The 24225-nt window shown below is 30.1% G+C and overlaps 1 long non-coding RNA gene across 1 annotated transcript in view; it reads right to left on the bottom strand.

The window, feature by feature from the left end:
* LOC146997148 (uncharacterized) overlaps positions 1-16841 on the bottom strand; it is a 193287-nt gene extending 176446 nt beyond the window's left edge. The window contains exon 1 of the long non-coding RNA XR_015041152.1: positions 14149-16841. This is a non-coding gene — a long non-coding RNA (uncharacterized LOC146997148). The remainder of the gene's footprint in view (positions 1-14148) is intronic.
* Positions 16842-24225: the final 7384 nt, after the last annotated feature.

The following is a 24225-nucleotide window of genomic DNA, read 5'->3' as shown; positions in this document are numbered from 1 at the left end:
TGTTTTAGATTAACAAACATAAATTCTGAAAGGCACTACCTGCAAATGCATAATACAATGCAAACCTTATGAAATCTCTCTAAACCGAATACTAGCGGTTTGAGACAACTTTGATGTTATGGAGTCTGAAAAAATACGACATTGTAGTCACAGTTTTGATTTAGTGGATTAAAAATATTTTTAGTAAATGTTTCAGAAGGCCAGTGTTCACTGATTACATATAATACTTTGACTAATTAAACCATAATAAATTTGATCTACTCAAATTACTTTTTCCGTCAAGAGATGTACATAAGAAAATTTTCAAACGTTTTTATACAATATAGAGATAAACAGGCAATCAATAAAAATAAAAGAAAAAGTAAATTATGTAGAGAAAAGGAAAATCAAGAAAGTTTTGTCAGGCACGAGAAAATTACATTCTTTTGAGAACATATGGTAAAGTTTATTATGTAAAATGAGAGAATATTAGGCTTAATTTTTTAGGATTCTGTAACAGTATTTTATTTTGGTAATAGTAAATATTTGGGGGTCCAAAGCCAAAAATCATAAAATTTGAAATGTAGTATACCTGCAATATCTTTATACGAGATTAGATAAATTAATAGGCACTACAAATAAATTTGTTTATTAGACGGTGTATGTGAGCTAGATTCAGAAGTTTCGAATAAGGAGCACGGGGAAAATTTTATAGAATATTTCCATATCATTTCGTAATAATTACACTTTCTTATAAATAATTGCGAATTTACTAAAACGAGTAGCAAAACTGGATTTTGTTGGTAAATAATAACGTTATTCAAAAGAAGCAAAAGAAGTTTACAATAATATACTGTGTTAAATTTACAATTTACGAATAAATTCCAGTGTCATAAGATATATGCCTGCAATGCTAATTTAACGAAATAAATAACTATTCTCAGTTGGTTAAATTTTTAAGTCAACTCAAAGGTGTATATGTTTCATTTATTTGGTATCTATTATGAGAAACATATAATAATGATCAGAAATTCTGACATCGAGATAAACTTAGCTACATTCATCATCTTACTAATACGTTAAGGCCTTAATGAAAAGGCTTTAACAGAATGCTTGGAGCCAAGGACCAATGTCTGTTAGCTACTCGGTTATGGTTATACAGGCACCAAATGCGTTCGACAAATCTACTTATGCAAATCAGTATTATCAAGGCTACTAGATAACCAGACCGTTAGATAAACCATAGCATTTACTTGATGTTACTATAGATATGAATTCAGATTTAAGAAACCATCTCTTAGACCCCTACCGACAGACTAATCCTTATATAAAAGATAAGAAATACATATTTCAACAATTTCAATACATATTATGTTTTGTTAACAATATCTAGAGGGGGGTAAATTTTACTTTAATAAATAAAATTTATTCAGCATCAATTTACCAAATTATAATCTCGCTTATTTTAGCCGATAAGTTATGGTTATATTCAAAAATCCCCACTTTATTTTTAACAATTTGTGATTAAATACCGAACATAAGAAAAATATAGATCCAATGAAAAGATCATTTGAATGCTGTTTCTATTTTTATTATATATTGAAACATAAATAAAATCTGTCTTTATATCTCTTGCTTTCTCCTTTATCCTCCAACATTCACAAATTATCATATGAGAAGCTCTCGCTCTCTCTCTTATGCATATAAGTTGTGTTACTTTATTTTGTTCGAAAATCAAATATTTCAAATAAGTTTTCATAACATTAAAAAAAAAAGATTATTGTAGAAATTCCTAAGAATTTTTGTAATTTTTAGTGCTCTGTATTTTTAATAGAAATGATTTTGAATAAAATTCTCTTATGAAAGAATATTTTTATAGAAATAATATAGCTACAGAGTGCATGCTTAAGCTTTTAGAATATTGCTAGCTGTAATAATTTGTTTTAAACCTGCGAAATAGTTTTTCATTCTTATAAATGTATGAATGCTTATTGCAGCAATACCGAATGCCAGAATTTTTTTTTCCCAGAATTCATTTCTCTCAAACTGGAGCTTTGAAATTATATGTTACATTTTTTTTGTGCTTAATCTGAAATTTTAATACAGCCTTGAATCCCAGGCTCTGTTTAAAATTCTATCTATTGTCAGTATTGTTATTGTGATCAAGAAATATCTGATAAATTTGTGCATTGTATTTCTTTATTTGCTTATTCTATAGTTATCGGAAAACATGTAAATAAATTTCTAGAAATTCTGAAGTAAAAATTTAAGTTAAATTTTGAATTCATCTTCAATATAAATGTAAAAATATGTCTTTTGAATTAATGAAACTTGCTATTGTCTCATCATGGAATCTAAAGTTTTCTATGCTTAGTGTCTTAGTGTCTAATATAAAATTCTATGCTTAGTGTCTAATATAAAAGATTTATCTGGAGAATTACTTGCAATTTGATTGTGCAAACACCTGCATATTCATAAGTTTACTTATGAATATTACTTAAAATATTCATAAGTTTACTTATGAATATTTTAAAGTATGCTAATTATTTAATTGCTTATGAGAATAGTATAAACTACACAGTTTAATAAGTATTCTCAATATGTTAAAATATTTCATGTTAAAGTAGAATGCTTTAAGAAATGTTAAATTTTATATTTTATATTGTTGAATTTTAATACAGAACCATGAATAATATAAAATTGCCCCATATCTTGCATTCTGCGAAATAATTTTAGCTGAGTTTATGATTGGAATGATAACGTTGAGATGCGTCCGTAACATATCATATAACAGCTTTAGCTTCATTACTATTTAAATACTTTTCAAAAGGTTTATTTGTATGAATATTTTCAAACTCTATGCTAAGGAAATTAATATTTAAAAACGAAAGAATATTTAATTTTCGTTCATACTGTTGAGACATTATGTACATTTTGGAAAGCAGGAATGGTGAAAAATTAACAACGCCTTTCCCGGGAATCGAACCACGGACCTCTGGAATACTGACCCAGAGTGCAGAACCACTACACCACGGAGGCACGCTAAGAAGGCGGGGGAAATACCTTACATACTCTCCCTTTTAAAGGGCGAGTGGGGTGGGGAGAATTATCATCCAACACCCTTTTGTTCAACTGTCACTATAGAGACATTAGGATTTTTTGCAAGCGGGAGTGATGAAAAATTAGCAACGCTTTCGCCGGGAATCAAACCACGGGCCTCTCACTTACGCATTGAGTGTGCTGACCTACTGTATCACGAAGACACGCTAGAAAGACGGGAAAAATACCTTATAATACTAAGGAATTTATAGAAAATACTTTGGGTACATTACTTAAATTTTTAGAAATAGCTACTCTTTGTTGTAGCGTTTCTTTAGATCTTATAGAAATTTAATGTTGAAGAAATTCAGTAAGTATTTAAACTCATATAATTATAATAACGCACTTACCCAATTAAGTAGTACCTCAATTAAGAAATGCATAAAATCCCTTTTCCAAATAAAATTTATCACGCAAGTATTTTAGGTAACATTATGTTCTAAAGATGGCAGATCGTCTACACAAGAACAGAAAACACTTTATAAGGTATTTCTCTCTCATTCCAGCATGATTTTGTGGTGTAACGTTATCACACTCGCCGCGTATTCGAGGACTCCTGGTTCGAGTCCCTGCGAAGACATTGCACATTTTTCACATCTCTTGCTTCAAAAATTCTAATGACTCAAATAATGCTCGAAATAAAAGGTTGTGGATTATGATTCCTCACCATTAGGACTTGCCTATTGGGTACCCTAATCCCAGTCGCGCTCTAAAGGGGGGTATATAAGATATTTTCTCTCTTCTTCCAGCATGCTTTCATAGTGTGATGGTAGCACACTCGGTGCGTATTCGAGAGGTCCAGGTTCGAGTCCTTGCAAGGCCATTACCCATTTTTTCATATCCCCTGCATCAAAAAGCCTAATGACTATACAACTTCATAATAAATAATTAAGAAGACCGCCGTCGCTACTGAACAATGTTGGAAGATTTAAGACATCTTCTGAGAGGAAATTTTATACCTGTAGAAACCATTGATCTTTGACGCCCTAAGGCATTTTTACATCGACAATAACGCTGGAAGACTTCTGTGTATTCGTGATATGAATTAGAAGTATAATGTAAAACCACAAGAAGCCAGGTATTGAAATAAGTGCAATCAGTGTTATTGATGCTGATGTCTAATTGCTCCACATTGCTCTCAGATTTAGAATAAAAGAGAAATAACTTGAGGGGATGCTTCATCTTTTATAAATGTCACGAAATCCAATGTTTGTGTGCCTTTCTCCCATATTAGGAATAATCTCGTTTGGCAACGAATCAACAAAATATTAAGTCACAGGACAGAAAAACTTTCAGCGGATGCAGACATAAACATAACCATATATTCAGTAAATACACTGTGTATTAGCCAAAATTGCATTTAGTATTTTTACATTGTTCATATCTTAAAAGGAAATCGAAATGTCATGCATTTGCGCGCTAACTATATTACTATGCATCTTGTTATCATTTTGCATATTTTTAAGTTTTTGATCATTTTTATGCTGCAAATATTCATTTAAATTAAAAACTGACTAACATGAATATATTTTATTTCCATAGTAAAAATTACCCACGATCATTTCATCTACGTCTTATTTTTATTGATTATATGCTTTTCCTACTCAAGTCACGAATATAAGCATATAAATCAAGGTATTTTTCGCCAATGTGTTTGCCTTGTTTGTTAGAGAAAAAATATTGTATCTATCTTTCTATTTATGTGCGTGACTTGAAAATGGTATAGAGCATCTTTCAAAATATGCTAGTTCAGCACATAAGAATCTGACAAGATGAGAGATAGAAGAGCTATCTTTTTTCGCTCTTGATCAATAATGACAGTTTTGAAAGTATTGACTTAATAGATTTAAGAACATTAAAAGCATTTCTCCGTCCTGAATGTTTTGAGGGAAATATAAAGTAATGTTCATTTGATGATAATTTCTAATAAAGAAAAAATAAATATTATTCGGTAATTTATCATGCTCATTATTCAGTTTTCCGAAAATAAAAGTGCGCTCATCTTCTGTAAAATAACCAATATATTATTTGAATTTCAGACTTTAATATTTAGGATATATTTTTTTTTCATGGCCGTGTTTCGTAATCAGCGCACGATAATTAAATAGATATATTTGTGATAAGGTTCATCTTGCAGAGATATTGCGTTATTTAAATTGAATAATATGAAAAATAAACTTTTGCAAATTATCTACAGGTTGATTTCAATTTCGGACTTATAAACAAGAAGAATTTTATACATTGGGAATTCAAATAGCTCTTTGTTTTGATTCTCAGTAACAAGGTACTATAAATGCTGAAATTCTGTAATGAAAACAAAATGTGTTCTAGTCTGTTATGACAAAGTATATAACAAAGTCTGTTATGAGAAGAAAGTATATATAAAGTCTGTGTTACGAAAGAAAATTGTGTTAATATGTAAAGCTCACACATATAATTATTTGAAGTTTACATATTGCAGCAAAAAGGTATTGTCTTAAATATGAATATTTGATTACAATTACTTATTTTTGAAACTGTTGCAAAGAAGGGCTCAGCACTTTTATATTGTAATGTAATTTTCTCATTTCCTTTTCAGTTTTACAATTATTTCTACAATTTCCATTTAGCATCTCAACTTTTAAATATATCACTTAGCACCTTTTGCTAAGTTCTCTTTCTGGATACTTTGTATAAAATTTGAAGAAGCACAGATTTTTTTGTAGTATGCTTGTTCCTTTTTATTCAAAATACCCTCAATTATTAATTGTTTTTCATATTGCCTTAGTTTTTAGCATCAGAAGTGTGATTAGTCTTGAAGCTTAATTTTTTTCCGTATCACTTTTGTGTCCAAATCATTGTTCAAATTGTTGCCACCGAATGTTATCACAATGTATTAATTAAAAATAAATAAACAAATAGGAATCTTTATATATGTGCCACGGCAGCGAATCCTTCATACACATGGTCCTCCATCCAAACATTAACACCTTGCAGCTCGATTCAAATTTGTTTTTGATTTATTGTTTCATACTTTGTAAAAATTTAACAGATTTTTATTTAGCAGCCTAAGATATTTGAAAGCGAATCGAAACACTCGAAATAAAACATTTTTACCTCCAGTGCGGCCGACTGTTTCCATTAGCCAAAATGTAAGGTATTTTATCTTTCTATTTACTCATTTTATTTTAGCGCAAAGTGCATTAGCCCAGATTTGGTTTTTTTTTTTTTTTTTTTTTTTTTTTTTTTTTTCATTTTGCTTTTTAAACTTTAAAGAAATGTTCGTTCACCTTCCAAACTTATAGCCCTGTATTATATTTAAAAAAATTAAATAATGAAAAAGCTGCATAAATGTATATATGTTTCTCTCATTGTGATAAACAACGGTATCTAGAGACATCAAATTTTAAATAACTTAATCTTCTACCGAATATGGGGATCTGGAAGCCCTAATATGGAATTTGTTTTATAATCTATTTCATAATTTATAAAAATTTTAAGAAATTTGTTTAACAAACTCAGCGATTTCAAAGCGAGCAATAGCAACACCGTACAGAAAAAAACATTTTTATCTTCACATGAGACTGTGTATCGGAAGATATGCTCACTTTAAAATTATTTTGAGATATTGCTGTTGAAGTGAATTTTTACGGTTTAAGTGCGAAGAGGTTTGTCAGGTTTAGATCATAAGCAACTCTCTTAGGGAAAATAAAGTTCTCCAAAAGATCTTCAGATTGATTAATTTCGACTTCTGTGTCGTATTTTTCCATGAGGCTGGCCCCTTAAGGAGTGGTCAAATTAGTGATGGGAATAGAAAGGAATGGATGCGTGTTTTTTAACAACATACTTGTGTTGCATTTGCAAAACAACATCCTTCAGTCATGTGTTTGAGCACATTTTCATAACATTTGATAGCCTTTTAAAGTATCAGCAGAGCTCGAATTGAAGTATCATTCTCACGTTACGTTGCGGACCTTAAAAACTACGATGAAGAGGTACGAGCAGTTCGCTGTTGTAGGCCAGTCCATTAGATAAGATAACCTTTTTAGGCTATTGACACAATCACACAATCTTCTGGGATACTATGAAACGAATTTTCTCTCAGATATTTTCTGAGAATTAGAATATAGTACTATTAATTATCGTATAATATCGTATATGAAATTTAGAATCGTATTAACACATTTATGCAAAAAGTCGGTAAACATTAAGTCGGTAAACTCTTTGAAGATTTTGCTTTTGGCATTTATAGTTCAGTTTTAATAAACTATAGATTACCTTTCAATTTTAATCCACCAAGTCGGATATTTAAATATAATATGTTGCCACTTCCTCAAATAAAATACATATTATCCTTAGCATTTTGCTGTTCAGTAGAACCTAAGATATCTAATTTTCCAATTTATTATTTGTTTTATTGAATAACAAAAGAAACGATTAAAAGGTTGTGAACGAAGTTCATAAAAACATGCTTTCTACTTTTTCATCTGATTGATTTAAAGACATTTAAAGCAAGAAATATTTAATTAGTAATATTAATTACTTTTATGAAATGGCACTAGCTGGACGCATTAAAATCATTATATACATTTTACTTTATTATGATAACTATTTTAGGTGACTGGCTGCTGGAGCAGCCCCTTTACAAAGAAATAATGTAGCCAATGGTAAAAAAAAGTATGTCTAGCCTTAACATTTTATCGATAATACTGAGTATATGATTTTTTTTAAATATTTTTTTGTTGTTCTATTGAATTTTGCGTGCAAAGGCGTACGTGCAAAGAAAGCGATTCTTAATAATAAAGCTGAAAAAGATGGAACAACTCTGTTAGCAGAAATGAATAATCGAAGAACAGATTGGTAACAGATTGGATGTTGAACGAGAATATAAAAGACCTTAACAAATCATCTGGTGCGACATTAAAATCTAAATCCTTTAAGATTTTCGTTGTTTCCTTTTAACCCATCATATGGTTATGCAGGATGTTTTTCCAAAATAAAAAATGTTCTTTTAATTTCTATTGCTGTAAATTAAATATATTACCTTCAGACGATCAAATTCCAAATTCCTCTTTAAGTTTTTTTTTTTTTAAAGCTCAGTACAAATTCTTTAATTTTGGCCTTCGAAACGACTGATTTTCCAATTACCTTGTCTAATTAAGCTAATTATCTAATTATCTTGATAATTTAACTGTATTTAAAAATATTTATACCAACACGCGTACATATTTATATACACGTACACACAATTTGCCATCTAAGCAAATATGAAATTCGTATAGATTTTACAAACCACTAAGGCAATGATGCAAGTGAACGTAACTTTAACCATTTAATGATATTAATCATGGCACTGTTTCAATTTTCGTATTTTTTAAAATCGGAACTGTTAGTATCAAAGATACGTATCTATATTTAATATCTGTATATAAATCTAATATATGGATAATATACGTACATCTGAAAGGTAATGAAATCATAAAACCTGTCTTGCTTATCCCAATAGAAGACGAGAGAAATCAGTATTGAGAACATAGTTTGAATAATCCATGATGAAGCTTCTAGAGGAATTCTAGAGAAAGATGTAACTACACGTTGGATAATGCTCCAAAGGTTGATTATGTTAGGCCTTCCACATATGACAAAGCAGACGAGGACAAAGAGAAAGGAAGCCTTAATAGAAGATATGTCAGAGAAAATGGTTCATAGTTCATGTTACACTTGGAGAAAGCCACGAATCCAATTATGCTGTCGGCCTATTCACCTGGGATCGAAACCAGGGCGAATTCCCAGCATTCAGCGCGGCCTTTGCGTTTCGTATACAAATAAAGAAATTTAATCTAAGTATAATATGAAACCGCAGAGGTAAGTTTCCATTTAAGAAGTGCTGATAATAACAGAAATGTCAATGATGATAAAGCTTCAAGTTAAAAATGATCCAAAGAATGTCATTTTCGTATTGCATACCAAACTTTCTAATTCTAAAGAAATAGAAAAATTCTGTTGGAGGAATGTGAGGAATTCCCAATTTTTGTCTTAAATAATGTAAACAACTTAAACAATCAGAACCAAATTTAGAAAACAATGAAATATAGATTTTCTTTGAGTTTCAAGGTATTTTAGGTAAGAATGCGATTAATCGGCATAGCGAAATCCTTTAGTCATGCTACTTGATTTCGTATTGGAAGAATATTATAAGTGGTTCTGAAGTTCCTAAACAAAATGTATGATGTAGTACTTTCATAATTATATTTCTTTATGTAAAATAAATGCTTTTCGTATTTTAAAATATAATCCAATTTTGTTTTTTAGAAAATTAGTTTTGATGTCAAGCTTCCTCTTTTTTTTTACTCATTAAATACATTAGTTTATTAAATAGGCATAATTAAACCGGGGCTGTCGTTACCAATGAGTATTTTTACAAATATACAAACTCTAATTCCAAATATCTCATTGCAAGAAAACTCCCCTCGATTATCGCAATCAACTGACCGATCAATAAGCGAACATAGCGCACAATAAGCGAAAATCGCGCTGAAGAAGTTATTGGCATGAAGCCGCATGAGTCTTCCTGTTCTAAAGTTTCATATTTTCTCATTCATGAAATATTGATTATAAGTACAGATAATTCGGATGGGAACACTTTAGATCTCTAGATCATCATAGATTTTTAATCTTATGATGGTTTATCTGGATCAGAGCCCATCCGTATAAATGAAAAAAAAATGCCTGTTTTTTTTTTTTTTCCTTTCTAAGTCAGGTATGATAACACAAGTGAATAAATTTAATTTTGTAACAAAAATTGCACATTTAAAAAACTGTATTTATTTACATTAAACAAAATACAAAGCACACCAATAAAAATGAAAGAATAAATTAATATATTTTATTAGATAAGCACTTTAAGCGTTTTATACATAAAAGCAGGTAACAGGAGTTTAAGCAAAGTGATGGCATATGTTAAAACCCGATAGGATGTAACTAACTGTAGTTACTTAAGGTACATTAAGAGGTATTCCTAGCATGAAGAGAAACAATACTCTTTCGGCAATTTCCTTTAAAATGAAGCAAGAAGGAGCAGTCTAGCAAGAGCTCGTGACATGTGCATGTAAAAGCTTCCTGAAGGAACGTGAAAAATAATTTTTGTTTGATGATAACTGATGTGCAAAAACCTGTACATCACTATCAAATAGAATCACCCAGCTTCACTTAATATAAAGCTTAATACGAAGACCTGAACTTAAACCGAAACAGGATCGGGACAATAAGCTTACTATTTCATTTTCACAACAATGCTTATGAATTGCTTATTATACTTATTGCGTCTAAACATTTATTCGTGAATTAATATACCAGCAACTCTAATCTTTTACGCAGTACATATATGCCAAATGATATGTAAGATACATATATGCCAAATGATATGTGATGTAGTATTATAGTGACAAATGAAATCATGTTGTTTAAATTAGATAAATCTACATAATATATTCCTTGGATTAATTTAAATTATTCTTTTAACTTAGTCTAAACGTGTAATCCTACGTATTGAATTAAATTAGTTTAATTATTTTGTTTATTTTTTGGTATTCTTTAAATAAATTAAAACATAAAATCACGTAAATAAATTAAACAGTAAATTTAATTTTAATTCAGCTTTAATGCACAACAGTTTACGCAGAGAATTAAGAGCTCTACTAAAATTAAATTTATTCTGTATTATCTGTTGTAAAAAAAGACTTGCATCTACATATTAATGAAACCATATGCGCTCCAAATGCGAATATTTATTTTAATGTACATCAGTTTACTAATGGAATTAATCAAAACAGAAATCGTGTTTATGGCAATAATAAAGCTTAGTAATTAGATGTTAATATTTGTAGCTCAGAATTAAACACTGGAATATATTTTTAAAATATTGTTCTTATTTTACACATTTTCAGAAATGATATATAATTTCTCTCGTAGGCGTTTTCAGATTACATGAGTTAATGTATGATTTCTCCTGTACGCTTTTCGAAGGAACATCATATCTTTTAAGTTCACTCGGTGTAACTATTAAATAACAAAAATATTACGTATTAACATATGTAAAAAAGTGCTAGATAAGAAGAAAGAATAAATTTTATTTTTTGAAAATACATCTTTTAGAGCATTTCACAATATGATCTTTTATCGCAGATGAACTCAACGTAAAACTGCTAAATGAACGTATGTTCTACAAGTTTGGGTAGAAATATTACAAAACTCACTTCATTTTTCTCATCTATAAAAAATACGTTTTTAGTTATCTAATAAATATCTAATAAAAAGGGCAAGTATTATTTAAATATAGCCATCTTAATTTATTTTGTATGCAGTTAACATACACATATTTAACTCATTTAATATGCCATTAGACATAACCTTACATATGAGAAGTAAAACACTGGATGTATTTATTAATTGTTTTAAAAGAATTTGAAAAAATTATTAATTTTTCAACACCAATAAAATCTTTCGCTGATGAATGCTTTTATCTTTCCTTCGTCAAAGGACCTCATTCTTTAAGAGAGTTCATATTCGAATGCTGACAAATGAAGTGGCACTGAACTGCTTTAATAAAAATTGTCAAAGTAAGAAAAGGTATTTGGCTTTAGTATTTTTCATTTAAAAAAGTATGAATTCGTGATCTTTTTTCAACGCTGTTAAGGTTTTCAATTAATGTCATTTTCTATCAAGATCTTAATATTTTCTTTATTGAAAATTCAAAAAGTTCAAAGCAAGTGGCATTGTAATATACAAGTACTCTGATTTGAATATTTTAGAATTCAGCATTGCGAAACTTTTTAGCGAAGGAACTCTGAAATTTATTCGCTTGAAAACTCCATTTAAAAAACACACAAAAAAGGGCAAGTATTTTAACAATATCTCTTTCTGAAATTTCTGTATTCATTCCCGAAGAGCTTTCGCTTTCTTCCCCTAGATATCATTTTCTGTGTTTAAAAACTGACTTGACTATTCTGTATTTAACAGCTGTTTGATTCTTTAATTGACGTATTTTTAGCAAAGATTTCATAAAATATTTCGTGACAATTTTCTTTCGGTGAAATCAAACACGAAGAGTGTTTTTAGAAATATAAGTAATCTTAACTACTTCTGTTTGCAAGAATGCCAGATATTTATTATGTACTAAATATGATGATTAACCGTGCTGAAAAATAAAAATCTATATAAGGTACCAGACTATTATTTCTGTCTATATTCTGTAGATTTTGTTTATCTAGACTAATAGTAGTGCCACTCACCATTTATACGCTGAGCGCCACTCACAATTTAAAGTAAATTCTATCCACAAAATATAGCATTGACCTTAGAATTATTCGAACTTCAATTCAGACAGAGCCTATCAAAATTGCTATAGAATGAATTTTTCACACAACTTCGTTAAAATGTAGAGCAGGCGATTTTGAGTTACCTTATTCATTTGAGAGGATATTCAGAAATCTTCCCATATCTATTATGCATGTCAGCGATTGTGAAAATGATTAAAATGAATAGAAGATGTGCAAACGTTAGTATTAATAGGTAAAATGTAACACACACATATCACATGTAAATATATGAATAAGCTTCCATTAGGTCGGAATGTTTGGTAGTAATTAATGTTTGATTAAAACATGCATTTTTACACAGACTATTCATTCCACTAAATTCGTATATTATTTAGATACTTAAGGTTTTAGTGTAATGTGGCTGAGATTAAATTTAAAAAATAGTTTCTGTATCTTGAATCTGAATTAATAGATTTTTGAAGCACTTATTTCTCGTAGAATGTTTACTAAGAATGTGAAGCTACAATGGTTTCCTTAGCCCTGAGATGGTATGATTGCCTTATGTTGCTTTCTCTTGTGATAATATTTTATGTAGTATGTATATTTTATACATGTATGTCTCCTTTATCAATGTTCTTGCTGTTCTCATTCAGGTTCCTCTTAAATTTAATTCTCCACTATCTTTTTATCTGTTAAATGCAATCTCCTTCATTTGGAATGCAGATATTATTCATATATACATACCATAATGACTAATAAAATGAAAAATGTGTTTAAAGGTCACAATTTAAAATTTTCATAAATATAATTTAAAAGATTATTTTGTAAAAGTAATTTTGTATAAAAATAGTGTATGAAATATAGCTCCAGTGTTATCTCAGTTAACTCAGAGAACATTTTAATAACGCAAATTAAAGTGATATATTGTTGAAAGTATTTAAAATTAAATTCATTATTTAGCCCAAAGCACACTTATGAGTCCTGAGCAGTATAAAATTGTAACATTCCTTTTCTAACTCAAAAGCATGGTATTCTTTGCATATAAAGATACAGGATCAAGAAAGAGACAATTAATAAAGTTAATGAAAATACACGCATTTAAATATCTTGGTCTTTCAGAGGAAAGAAATGTTTTACTCATTTGAGGAGCGAAGTTCTGTTATCTCTTTTGAATGATTTTGAGCTTTCGCACTATCCTGGTACAGTTTATTCAGTCAAATAATTCGACATATAAAATTAAGCAATAAATTCGGAAACTTCAAATCTAAATAAACGTGCCTTTTCGATGTATTTTTACAATATTTGTTTAAACAAGTACGCTTTAATTAAAAAAAGTAATTTTCATTATCTCATCTCTAGTCAGGTAAAATCTCATTATATCACAGTTGCGCAGTTATTCTAAGTTTGAAGTTTGGAACGATCCTCGAAATCATCCTTGGTATTACAGAAAAAAATTGTTGAAACAGATAGCATAGTACTTAGCGCAATTAAAGAAATATCATTACAACAGATGCGACTAAAATATTAGCAAAATATATTGAAATATTAGCCATTATATTTTACATTTATTTTTTTTTTTCTTTATCTGAAATTATATTCGTAAATTTTTATTTGAAATAATAAAAGTCTTTTATTTTAAAATTAAAAATAAATCTATTAAAATCTATACTAAATATATACTTAAATATCTTGAAAGAAAAGTAAAACAATGTCCTTTTCAACACGTTTTAAAAACGATTTCATGTATTCAAAATTACCGGAAATTTAAACTCACCTTGTCCAGGCGGCGACTACTGGTCGAGCCACACCTTCTAAGCTCGCACTTCGTCGATCTGCTTTCAGATGAAGGCGGTCGAAAAGAGAATGGTTCATTGCTTTCGGTACGCAGAAGGAAACGAATGTTCAGTTTATGAATAGTTCAAGTTCTTTAGGTTGGCTGAACCAAACTGTCTCGGTGGACCATCTCTTCCATCCGCTGCCACACCACATTGTAAAATTAATTATCAGTTACTGTTTAGCTCCAGTTACTTAGTTTACTTTCGATAGCAGTTGCTGTGCCGTTATCGCGCTGTCGCATAAAACAACCGAACATCTGTTGCTGTTACTACATAAACGTGTCGCAGGTTAGTTCCCAGGCGGTCGTTGCCTTGTTTTCTAAAATTTCTTTTAGATTTAGTAGGTGATATTTACTGTTCAATTTATAGACGTCTTTTATTTTCTAGCTCTTGATAAAGATATGTAGTATGCTATGGGAATTTTTCGCGGATCATCCTAAAAACGGCTTTTCACATTGGTGTTGTTTCAAATACATCTTACAAAACGTTCGACATTTTTTATTACATCATTGGTATATAAACATGATAGCTTAATTTGTTTGAATCCAGTTTTGTTCTCTTATGAATGTTACCAGAAGACAGAAACAGGTTTTAGGACTTATCTTAATAATGTTGAATTGTTATTTTTTCAGCACATAATTTGAACGAAACATTTAATGCATTATTTTTATAAACCACATATGTAAGAAAACATGCATTGCTTCTAGTGTGCTACATGTGACATCGGTGGTTGTTTATATTTCTTGTAGCTAAAACGTATCTAAAAATTGAAAATTTTATGCTGGTCATTAGGTCTACAAACGCAACTCAGCTAATGCTGCTAGTAAGACTAATCACTAAAACACATTCTAGCTTATTATATACAAATCTACTTTAGACATCCATGACATACATTTATTAACTTTGATAACAACCTGAGCTGAACTACTGTATAGATTTAATCACATTTAAAGGAATTTTTAACTATCATATTTCTACAAAGTGTGATTCTAGAAAGCTACGTCTCTCTACAGTTACAAAAATATAAGCACTTCTGTAAGTGTGAGTTTTTCGACTTACAACGTAAAGTACTTTAATGAACAAACTTATAAAAATAAAACTTCTACTTACCAACTCTATTTATAATAACAAATTCATTCTTTAGTATGTTTATAAAATATGATATCAGCGAATATGAACTTTGGTAAGATGAAAATTTGGTAATTTGTTGGCGTGCTAGTTATCGTAAAAGCTCTCACAGTTTCCTCTCTTTACACTTATTCGACTATATTCCAGTTTTAGAATAATGCTCCAGAAAAATTTAGTATAACAAAATATAGTTTCGTTTTATAAATGAATATCTTTAGAGTTACTATTTATTTTCGTTTAGCACTTTCGAAAAGTGTCCGTACCTTTGTTTTTCCATATAAAGTACCTTAAAGAAATACTTAATGCTAAATGATTACAGTATAAAAAAGAAAAATGATATTTATTATTTTATTCAATTAAAATGCAACATTGCTATAAATTAGATGTATTAAAGTATTCCAGAAATCAAGTTTTACCTTGCAAAATTTAATAATATTTCAAATTTTCCCCTAGAAAAGAGACTTTAGGAAATGTCCGGATGAATCAAAAATAAATACATGCTTAGCTAGATTTCTATAAATCCCTCCTCTGCGTGAATAAAAATTATAGAAATTGTATTTATAAAAACTAATACTTATTTTTCCGTTTTATATTCCAAAATGTGGAAAAATATTGCGCTTTGCAATTTTTGAATAAGCAACTTTTGTGAAAAAAAAATTGATTTCTTTTAAATTTATCCAAAATAAAATATATTTTTAATATATTTAAAAATTTTTACATAGGTTTGTTTTTCACAAAAACTGATCTTGAAATGTAACAATATTGCAAAAGGAAATTGAGGATATTCTAATTTAAAATTCGGCTTGTTCAGAAATTCTAGATTAGTTTAAAGATTTCAGAAAATCGTTTTCATTAGTATTATAAGGACATTTATTGTAAATATTTAACATTTTGCATCTTCATAGAGAAATTTATTATTTAGTATTTGTAAGAACTTTCCTATTGTTAAGTATTTCTTTGTGCATAGGAAGGACCAATTTTCTTTTGCAATGTATGTATTCAAACAAAAAATTTTCTTCTACAGAAGTTACAATATCTTAATCTATTACTAAAAGTTCTTTGGTAAAATACATCTACATTTCAGTTAAAAGCTTAAAATTGTATAGGAAATATTAAAATTAAAACTCTATCTATATACCTCACTTTGACAGAAGCGTGGAGAGAACTGAATCGTTGACCAATAGGCGCTTTCTGTTGCTTTGAAAGATACAGGTAAAGTTAGCGGCCGACTCCTTTTCAGAAATTTCGCAATAAATACAAGAATGTCCAGCAAGAGAAACAAAATAAAATGAATACCTGAAAAAATGCAGAAGAGGGAATTATTTATTCACGGCGAATTATTTTCGTAACATTTACTTTGAGTTAGGAAATAAAAGCTAACTGCAACAAAGTGCTATCTATCTTTTGGCCTGAAGTGGAACAACGGATCGCTAGTTTTGGCACAGCAACTGAGCACACCGGGACTGAAGCTACCAGTGTTCGGGCCGGACTGAAGGCGGCTCTAGGTCTGAAATCCTTCGCCTCTTCCGTAGTAAGTTTTCTTCAGCTTCCAGTGGTGATTTTGGCAACGATGTTGGCGTCGATGGCGACAATGGATACTGAGCCAAAATTTCCGATCGATAGGATGCTTCTCGTTCCTTTGACACGCATCCCCCCTACGTTTCCCAAACGTGTCGAGGAAAGTGGTAGAAAAAAGGAGCTTTGCGGAAACGGGATGAACAGAGAGATATATACAGAGAGAGAGAGAGCAGAGAGAGGCAGAAATAAAAACCATAGAAATATAAAGAAAATATCCCTTTGCTGGTGGGACGGTAGAAACGAATTCACCAATTCAATCCGAAAAAAATATCGTGAGAATTAATTGAAAATTCATAATGGTTCCTTAACAGCCATGTAGTTAACAATCTACCGTATAATTTTAAAAACTAAATACTTGTTGCATAACTGCTAACTTACTATTATTCAGTTTTTGTTTAAATATAATCTAAATTTCGTAAGTAAAAAAATGAAAATCGCACTCCATGATGAGGCACTTTTAACGATTTTGATGCGAATACTGATATATACATATGCGTACATATATATATATATATATATATATACGCGTACATATATATATATATATATATATGCGTACATATATATATATATATATATATATATATATATATACATCCATCAGAGAAAGAGAGAGAAAGATGTGAATCACAGTTAGTTCTAGAATATTATCATAACATTTCAGAATTTTAAGCAATACGAAATTTCTTGCATATGGGCAAAAGACGATAAATATTAATCCGAATGCAAATAAATAGCAGTTACTATATGTAAATCTTCTTTTATGTTGACACAAATTTAGGTAGTCTGGCACCCATTTTTTTAAAAATTCTGTTTACTTAAAAATTAAATTTTGTCCTATTTCGACCATGTTGCTCTTTCGTGTTTTAAGTTAAATAAAACTGGTTATAAATAAAAGACTGGGTTAATGAATGGAAACATCTTTCTTTTTCAAGTGTGCAAGGCTTCTTAGATGGCCACTAAGAAAGCGGGATAGTGCTGTCTGGGTGCATCTGCCACAGTTCATAGCGAGGAATCCGCCACGAGATTCAACCCGGTACCAAGAGTGTGCCGGGGTTGATAAGCCAAGTCATTTTATCAGTACGTTTTCTGGCAGAATAGAAGTCAAAGTAAGTCAGACAATTAGAAGTAGCCAGAGCCTCCTCGGCACACTTCTCCGCCAGGACATTGGCCTCTTCATTCTCCCTAATGCCCACATGTGAGGGAATCCGCCGAATGTGCACATCATAAGAGTAAGAGACTTGTTTTAATTGAGAAATGAAGTTCCAATTTTGTCACTAGTGTTACACCAGTTTGACAAATGCTGGATTGCACTACGACTATCAATCATATTCCAGATGGCTTTAGAGTCTAAAAATGCCATTGTATAGCTCAGTCCGTCATCGATAGCAAAGAGTTCACTTTTAAAAATTTAATATATTAATATAGCTTATTAGAGTTAAACTGCAAAAATCTACAATTTTATACAATTAAGAAATTTAATGCTAGTCTAAGTATTTATTTTTTTGCAGTCTAATTTATTGCAAAATTTAGTACTATTGATACGAAAGCGAGATATTACTGTTTCTAAAATGGAACTTATCAAGCTATTTATTAATTTAAAAATAAAAATTTCCAAAAGTTACCTAATTACAGAAGTATCATTTTGAATAAATATCCATAAATTTATTTCCTGCAATTAGTAAACTTTTACTTGCACATTTCACGAGATATAAATACTTATTTAATTTCTTTGACAATTATACAGGGAGATACATTTAGTGGTAGGAATTTGAAAAGTGATACATCGTTTATACTGAGTCAAAGCAAAATCGGTCTAACTCCTTTTTGGGCTAAAAACAGTGAAAATTGCCTATGAATGGATGATTAACAAGAACTTCTGTGGGAGAGCACTTTCTGTTTATAAATTCATTCAGCTAAAGTATCCTTTGCTTAATCTTCCTTTACTTGAAAACTTTAATTACACTACTCCTACTAGTTTAAGTAATCAGTTGATAGTTTAACCACTACTAGTTTAGATTACCAATTTTAGTTATTCAACAAAATTCCCGTTTTGAGACAAATACCCCATTTGTGATAAGACTGTTTTTGGTCTAAAAAGCTCTTTAAATAATTAAAAAGAACTTTGCAACATCAAATACCTAGGGTGAGTAATTAACAGTATAAATTCTATATCAACGCTTTCGAATTCCCTATATCAATTCTCTCTATATATAAATATATTATATACAGAGAGAGGCATACTAGTATATATGTATGTATTATTGTCTGAAGTTTGCAGAGTGATATATTCAGACATATTTATCAATGTCATTACATGAAATTAGTACATGAAATTCAAAAATTTTACTATTTATAAAAATGGAGTAGGACATTTGGAGATTTGTATAAATACAATATTTTTAATAGCTCTTAGAACTATTATTGTTTCTTACTATTTTGAGGTGTTTCTAAAGATTGTAATCAAAATAATTTATTTTTAAAACGAGGTGCACATATACTCCTCAGAAGAGATTTTGTTGCTAGACAAGACTATGACAACATTGTTACGATTATGTGAATTCATCTGGCAAAATATTCAACACAAATATGTGAGCAGCCTCAAATGAAAGCAAAGATATTTCTTGCTTTTAGGATTATGTGAAATTCAATGAAACTTAGGTTCATTTTCTCTTAATATTTTGCAAAAGATTTTGGTAATGTTTCTTCTGATTTCCCAGAACCTCTGCGTAGTACTTGACTATGTAGAGTTTTGCGATTCAACAATTCGTATTTCGTGTCTCGAGTTTTAGATTGAATGGCCATGTTAATGCCTATCACCTGGAAGAAAAAGGAGGAAAACATTGTTTCAGAATAATTACCCACGAGGAATAAAGCAAAAACCTCTGCTGTAAAATTATAGCGGAATATTTCCTGAAAACAATTCAAACTTTGAAAATTGTTTCTAAGAATTCCTCTGTAAATTTGCCGTTGTTGGTATAATACTGATTGCTTAACTCAGACATGGGCAAACTTCGCCCCCCGGAAGGTTTTATCTGGCCCGGGGATAGAATTTTAATTTGCCGGTCAGAGGTAAATTAAAAGAAATATATATTTACATATCATATATCCATCTCCTTTTCTACTCTGAATATTGTTTTTTTTTTTCCTGCTTTTCTTACAAACGACTGATTTTTTTTACTTCCTCTAGTTTTGTTCTACAAAACATAAATCGACGGAAACAGCTTTCAATCGGTAAAGTGTTAAAAGCGGAAGTTCTTGTTATCTCTGTCTTGGGGAGCAGACATATGGGAATCCAATGTAGATGAACTAGACGTCACATGTTACAGACCACGCATTTTAAACTCCAGCCAGCGACTTTTCATTTGGCGCGAGTTCTAATATTATTCATTGCGTATGGAAAAATTGCGGATATATAGCATCATTGTGAATAGTGGTGAAATTATTAAAAGTATAGCTTAGCTAGTGCTTGTCTGGGTTATTCGTAAAATATTTCAACCCCAAAATGGTAACTAAAAACGTAAAGTTGATTCAGAGCGACGTGCATTTAATGATGAATGGACATGGAAATATGTTTTTTCACAGTTGTAAAAGATAAACCAGTGTATCTCATCTGTAGTGAAGCTGCAAGAAGTCTTCAGAGAAGCAACTGAGAGAGGACATTGTGTCGAATGACTTCCATGAGAAAGAGTGTTCTGCGGAGTGAAGATACAGAGTGGCTTTCGGGCATTGCATTTTTCACAGATCTTCGTTGTCATATGAGCAACTGGAATGTCGAGATAAAAGGAAAAAATAAATTTATCGATGATATCTGGGCCCATATCACAGCTTTTAAACTAAAATATAATATGTTTGCTGGGAGCTAGCTAAGAACGACTTGTCTTATTTCCCGAGGTTAAATTTAATACCCTCAGTAAATGAAGAAAAATTATAAAGATGGCTTGTAAAAAACTGCATTTTGAGTTTGAACCCCAGATTTCAAGATTTCAGTGCAACTCAAACATAATTGGATATTTTTACCATGCCTTTCAACGTAAATTGTGGAGCAGTGAGGTCAGATCTACAGTTTGAATTAATTAATTAATTTAATTTGAATTAATTGAGTTGCAATCAAACAATCATCTCAAGCAGTTGTTTCTCAATATGGCAATGTTAAAGTTTTACAAATCATTATCCAAAGTAAGTTTCCCAAATTTAATAGCTCACGCCCAAAAAATCAGTGCTATATTTGCTTCATCTTATACGTGAACAAGTGTTTTAAACTATGAACCTTAGAAAGAATTATTTCAGAAGTAGACTGACAGGTGAGCGTTCAGCCTCGTTCCATAGAATCAGTACATCTCACTTCGAACCTCAATGTAAGGAACTTTTAAAAATGAAATCGCAATTTCATTCATCTCATTAACATATTTAAATTGTAATACCTGTATATAGCATTTTAAATTTTAGAAAAATTTATCTTGCCCGCCAAGCCTTTTTTTCCTATTTTTGGCCCGCGACCGAAAACGTTTGTCCATCCCTAGCTTAGCTGATGCAAATGGATGACTCTCTTCTATTGGAAATAAAGATTGATGGAGTTAATGATATCATGAATATCAACATATAAATTCGCTCAGTAGCTGGAATGTACAGAAATGGTTACCAGTTTTACTCTTTAGAGGAATTATTAGTGCTTTAGGAGGCGCGGGAAACATTTTAAGTATAACGAAAAGAACGTTAAGTTTATCAAGAACTTATTTGTTTTAACGGTAAGTCAGTTCAAGCCGATTAATATTTAGTTTTTTGATAAACATCGCTTTCATTTACCAGATTCCTTTAACAAATAAAATCATTAATTCGGGTGCAATACCACCTATAGTGTTTGTTTTTATTTTAATTAACCCACATATATTTCTAAACTGGCTTTACTGTAACTTCTGCTTTCCTTAATTTCAACTAGAATGTAATAATCAGATTCGCAATGGTAGGATATTTGTTAGTATTTTTTATGTATAGCATGTCCGTCATTGCCCAGTTGTTTTCCTGCTGCCGCAATATAACTTACCAGCATAAATATCTGCGCTACAATCTTTCTGCGAATGATTAGTCAAGGAAGAGCCAAACTTAGCCACTAGCGGCAGAGTGGTAAAGCAGCTAATCACAGGTAGTTTCACCCGGTATTGATTCTAGTCGTTTTAAAATAGTATCAATAAATTTGATAGAGGATGACATTCGATTTGAGATTATTTATAAATTATCGTTGATGGATCAATTGACTGATCATCGTTGATTGATTGATAATCAATCCATGATCATGCATTGATAATTATCGCTGATCACGAATTATCATTTATGAATTATCATATCGTTTACGAATCATCATTACGCTGTAATCTGTGAAGGTAGTAAAAAGTGAGGTGTTACAGAAAATGCTTCAGATTTCCGTCATTTTGAATGAATGAATGTGTTTTCATGACATACATATGGAAAAAAATCACTAATAATCATACTAAAACTCATCGAGTTATTACTAAATTACGATCTATTTGCATAAAATGAAAATGAAAATAAAAGTAAAAAAAGGTTACATTAAGCATGTTCATTCGTCATAGATAACACCTCATCTGCGTGTTCATATAGATGGCGAGGGAAAGTTACGCCATACAGTTACGCTAACAGTTGATGGACATTTTCCACATATGTTTTCTGTGACAGAAATATTTTGAAGCTTATATCAATCTAAAACAATTAAAGCTTAAAAAAGTTATTATCTTTGGTTGCAAAATATAAAAAATAAAATTTTGATGATGTTCACATAATATTATGTGGATTTTTAAATAATTAATCAAAAACAATCAAAAGGAAGGGGACGGAAAGGAACTTTGGTGCATGTAGTTTTGAGGGAAACTGGTTTGTATTAGGGTCTCACTGAGGAAATCGCGAAACTTTAACATATCAGCTCTTTTTGAAAGCAAAAACTGGTTTACCTAATAGGCTTTCAGCTTTAGATATTTGCCCGTTCTTTAGCTTCACTTAGCAAGTATCTTTAAATGTGTAAATTCCTATACCGTGATATCAAATATAAAATATAGAAACAGTTCTTATCTCTCATGCATGCTATGACTATATGCACTCGAAATTCAGTTTATATTAAATTCATGAAATTTCATATCTGGTATTCGATGCTGGAAAATCTGCTTTTGAAATAAGCTTATGCTTTTTGTATCAACGGTTTATTAATTATTAAAATATTTATAATAATTTTTCGTTGCAAATATGACAATATTATGCAAATATGGCATTTCGTTTCAAATATGACATATGTTTAATACTTACAACCGAATAAGCCTGAAAATAAAATGTAAAGCAAAATATCACGTCACTATGAAACTTTCAGACTTTACCACAGTTATGCATTTGTTCTATAAATGCTACTATGCCCATATCAAATATTTTAATCTTCATATAGTAAATTTTTATGAAAATTAGCTGTGAGTGTTTTAAGCTTAAAAATTCTGTTATGATGCAAAATATATTTCTTCCTAAAATTTAAATTATGCCATTTCTCATTAAAATGAATCAAGGTTAAAAAATTTTACAAAATGGACATGAGCGAAATATTTACTTCTTAGATCAAGAATAATAAAATCATAAGCTTAATGACAAATTGTATCACAAAGTGCAGAACATAAAAATTCTAGCTTTTCAAAAAACTTCTTTACTTGTATTAGATGGAAAATTCATTTATTTCAGACCAAATTCTATTACAAATTCAGATTATATTCCACGATTAAGAATTTATTAGCTGTATCTGCAATTAAAAAACTATCATTATGAGTACATTGCGCAAGACAGTCAAATCAGAATAAAAAAACGTTCAAGCAAACTGATCTTAAATTTCAGAAAATTTACTGCGACGCATTTACGGATTTCACTTTTTATAAATGCATTGGTTAATTAAATTAATTAAATGAAATCTGCATATGTTAATTAAGATTTTTTTTTAGGAAAAGAAAAACTGCATTTCATTCATCAAGAGAGATTAGAGATTCATTAGATTCATTTACAATCTGACGCACGTTTTGGAAATTTCTACCACGAAAAATAAAATTTTAAAAGCTATACAAAGGAGAATTTTAGAAAAAAACCTCAATTAGATGTGTGCCTTTAAATAAAATTCAAATGCCTGAATCTGCCACAATTAGGAGTGACAGACTTTGCATTTTTACTTTTAAGTAACGATCCTCTTTTATCAATTACGTGGCTAAAAGAAAGAAATGCAATTGCAGAATTTATCTAATGATCTGATATTCAATAGCCAACACCTTTCG

The sequence above is a fragment of the Stegodyphus dumicola genome, chromosome 5 (genome assembly GCF_044657685.1).
Source record: "Stegodyphus dumicola isolate Sdum_Otavi_A_Nest chromosome 5, ASM4465768v1".
Lineage (NCBI taxonomy): Eukaryota > Metazoa > Arthropoda > Arachnida > Araneae > Eresidae > Stegodyphus > Stegodyphus dumicola.
The sequence above is the reverse complement of the archived record's forward strand: the minus strand, read 5'-3'. Positions and strand labels throughout refer to the sequence as shown.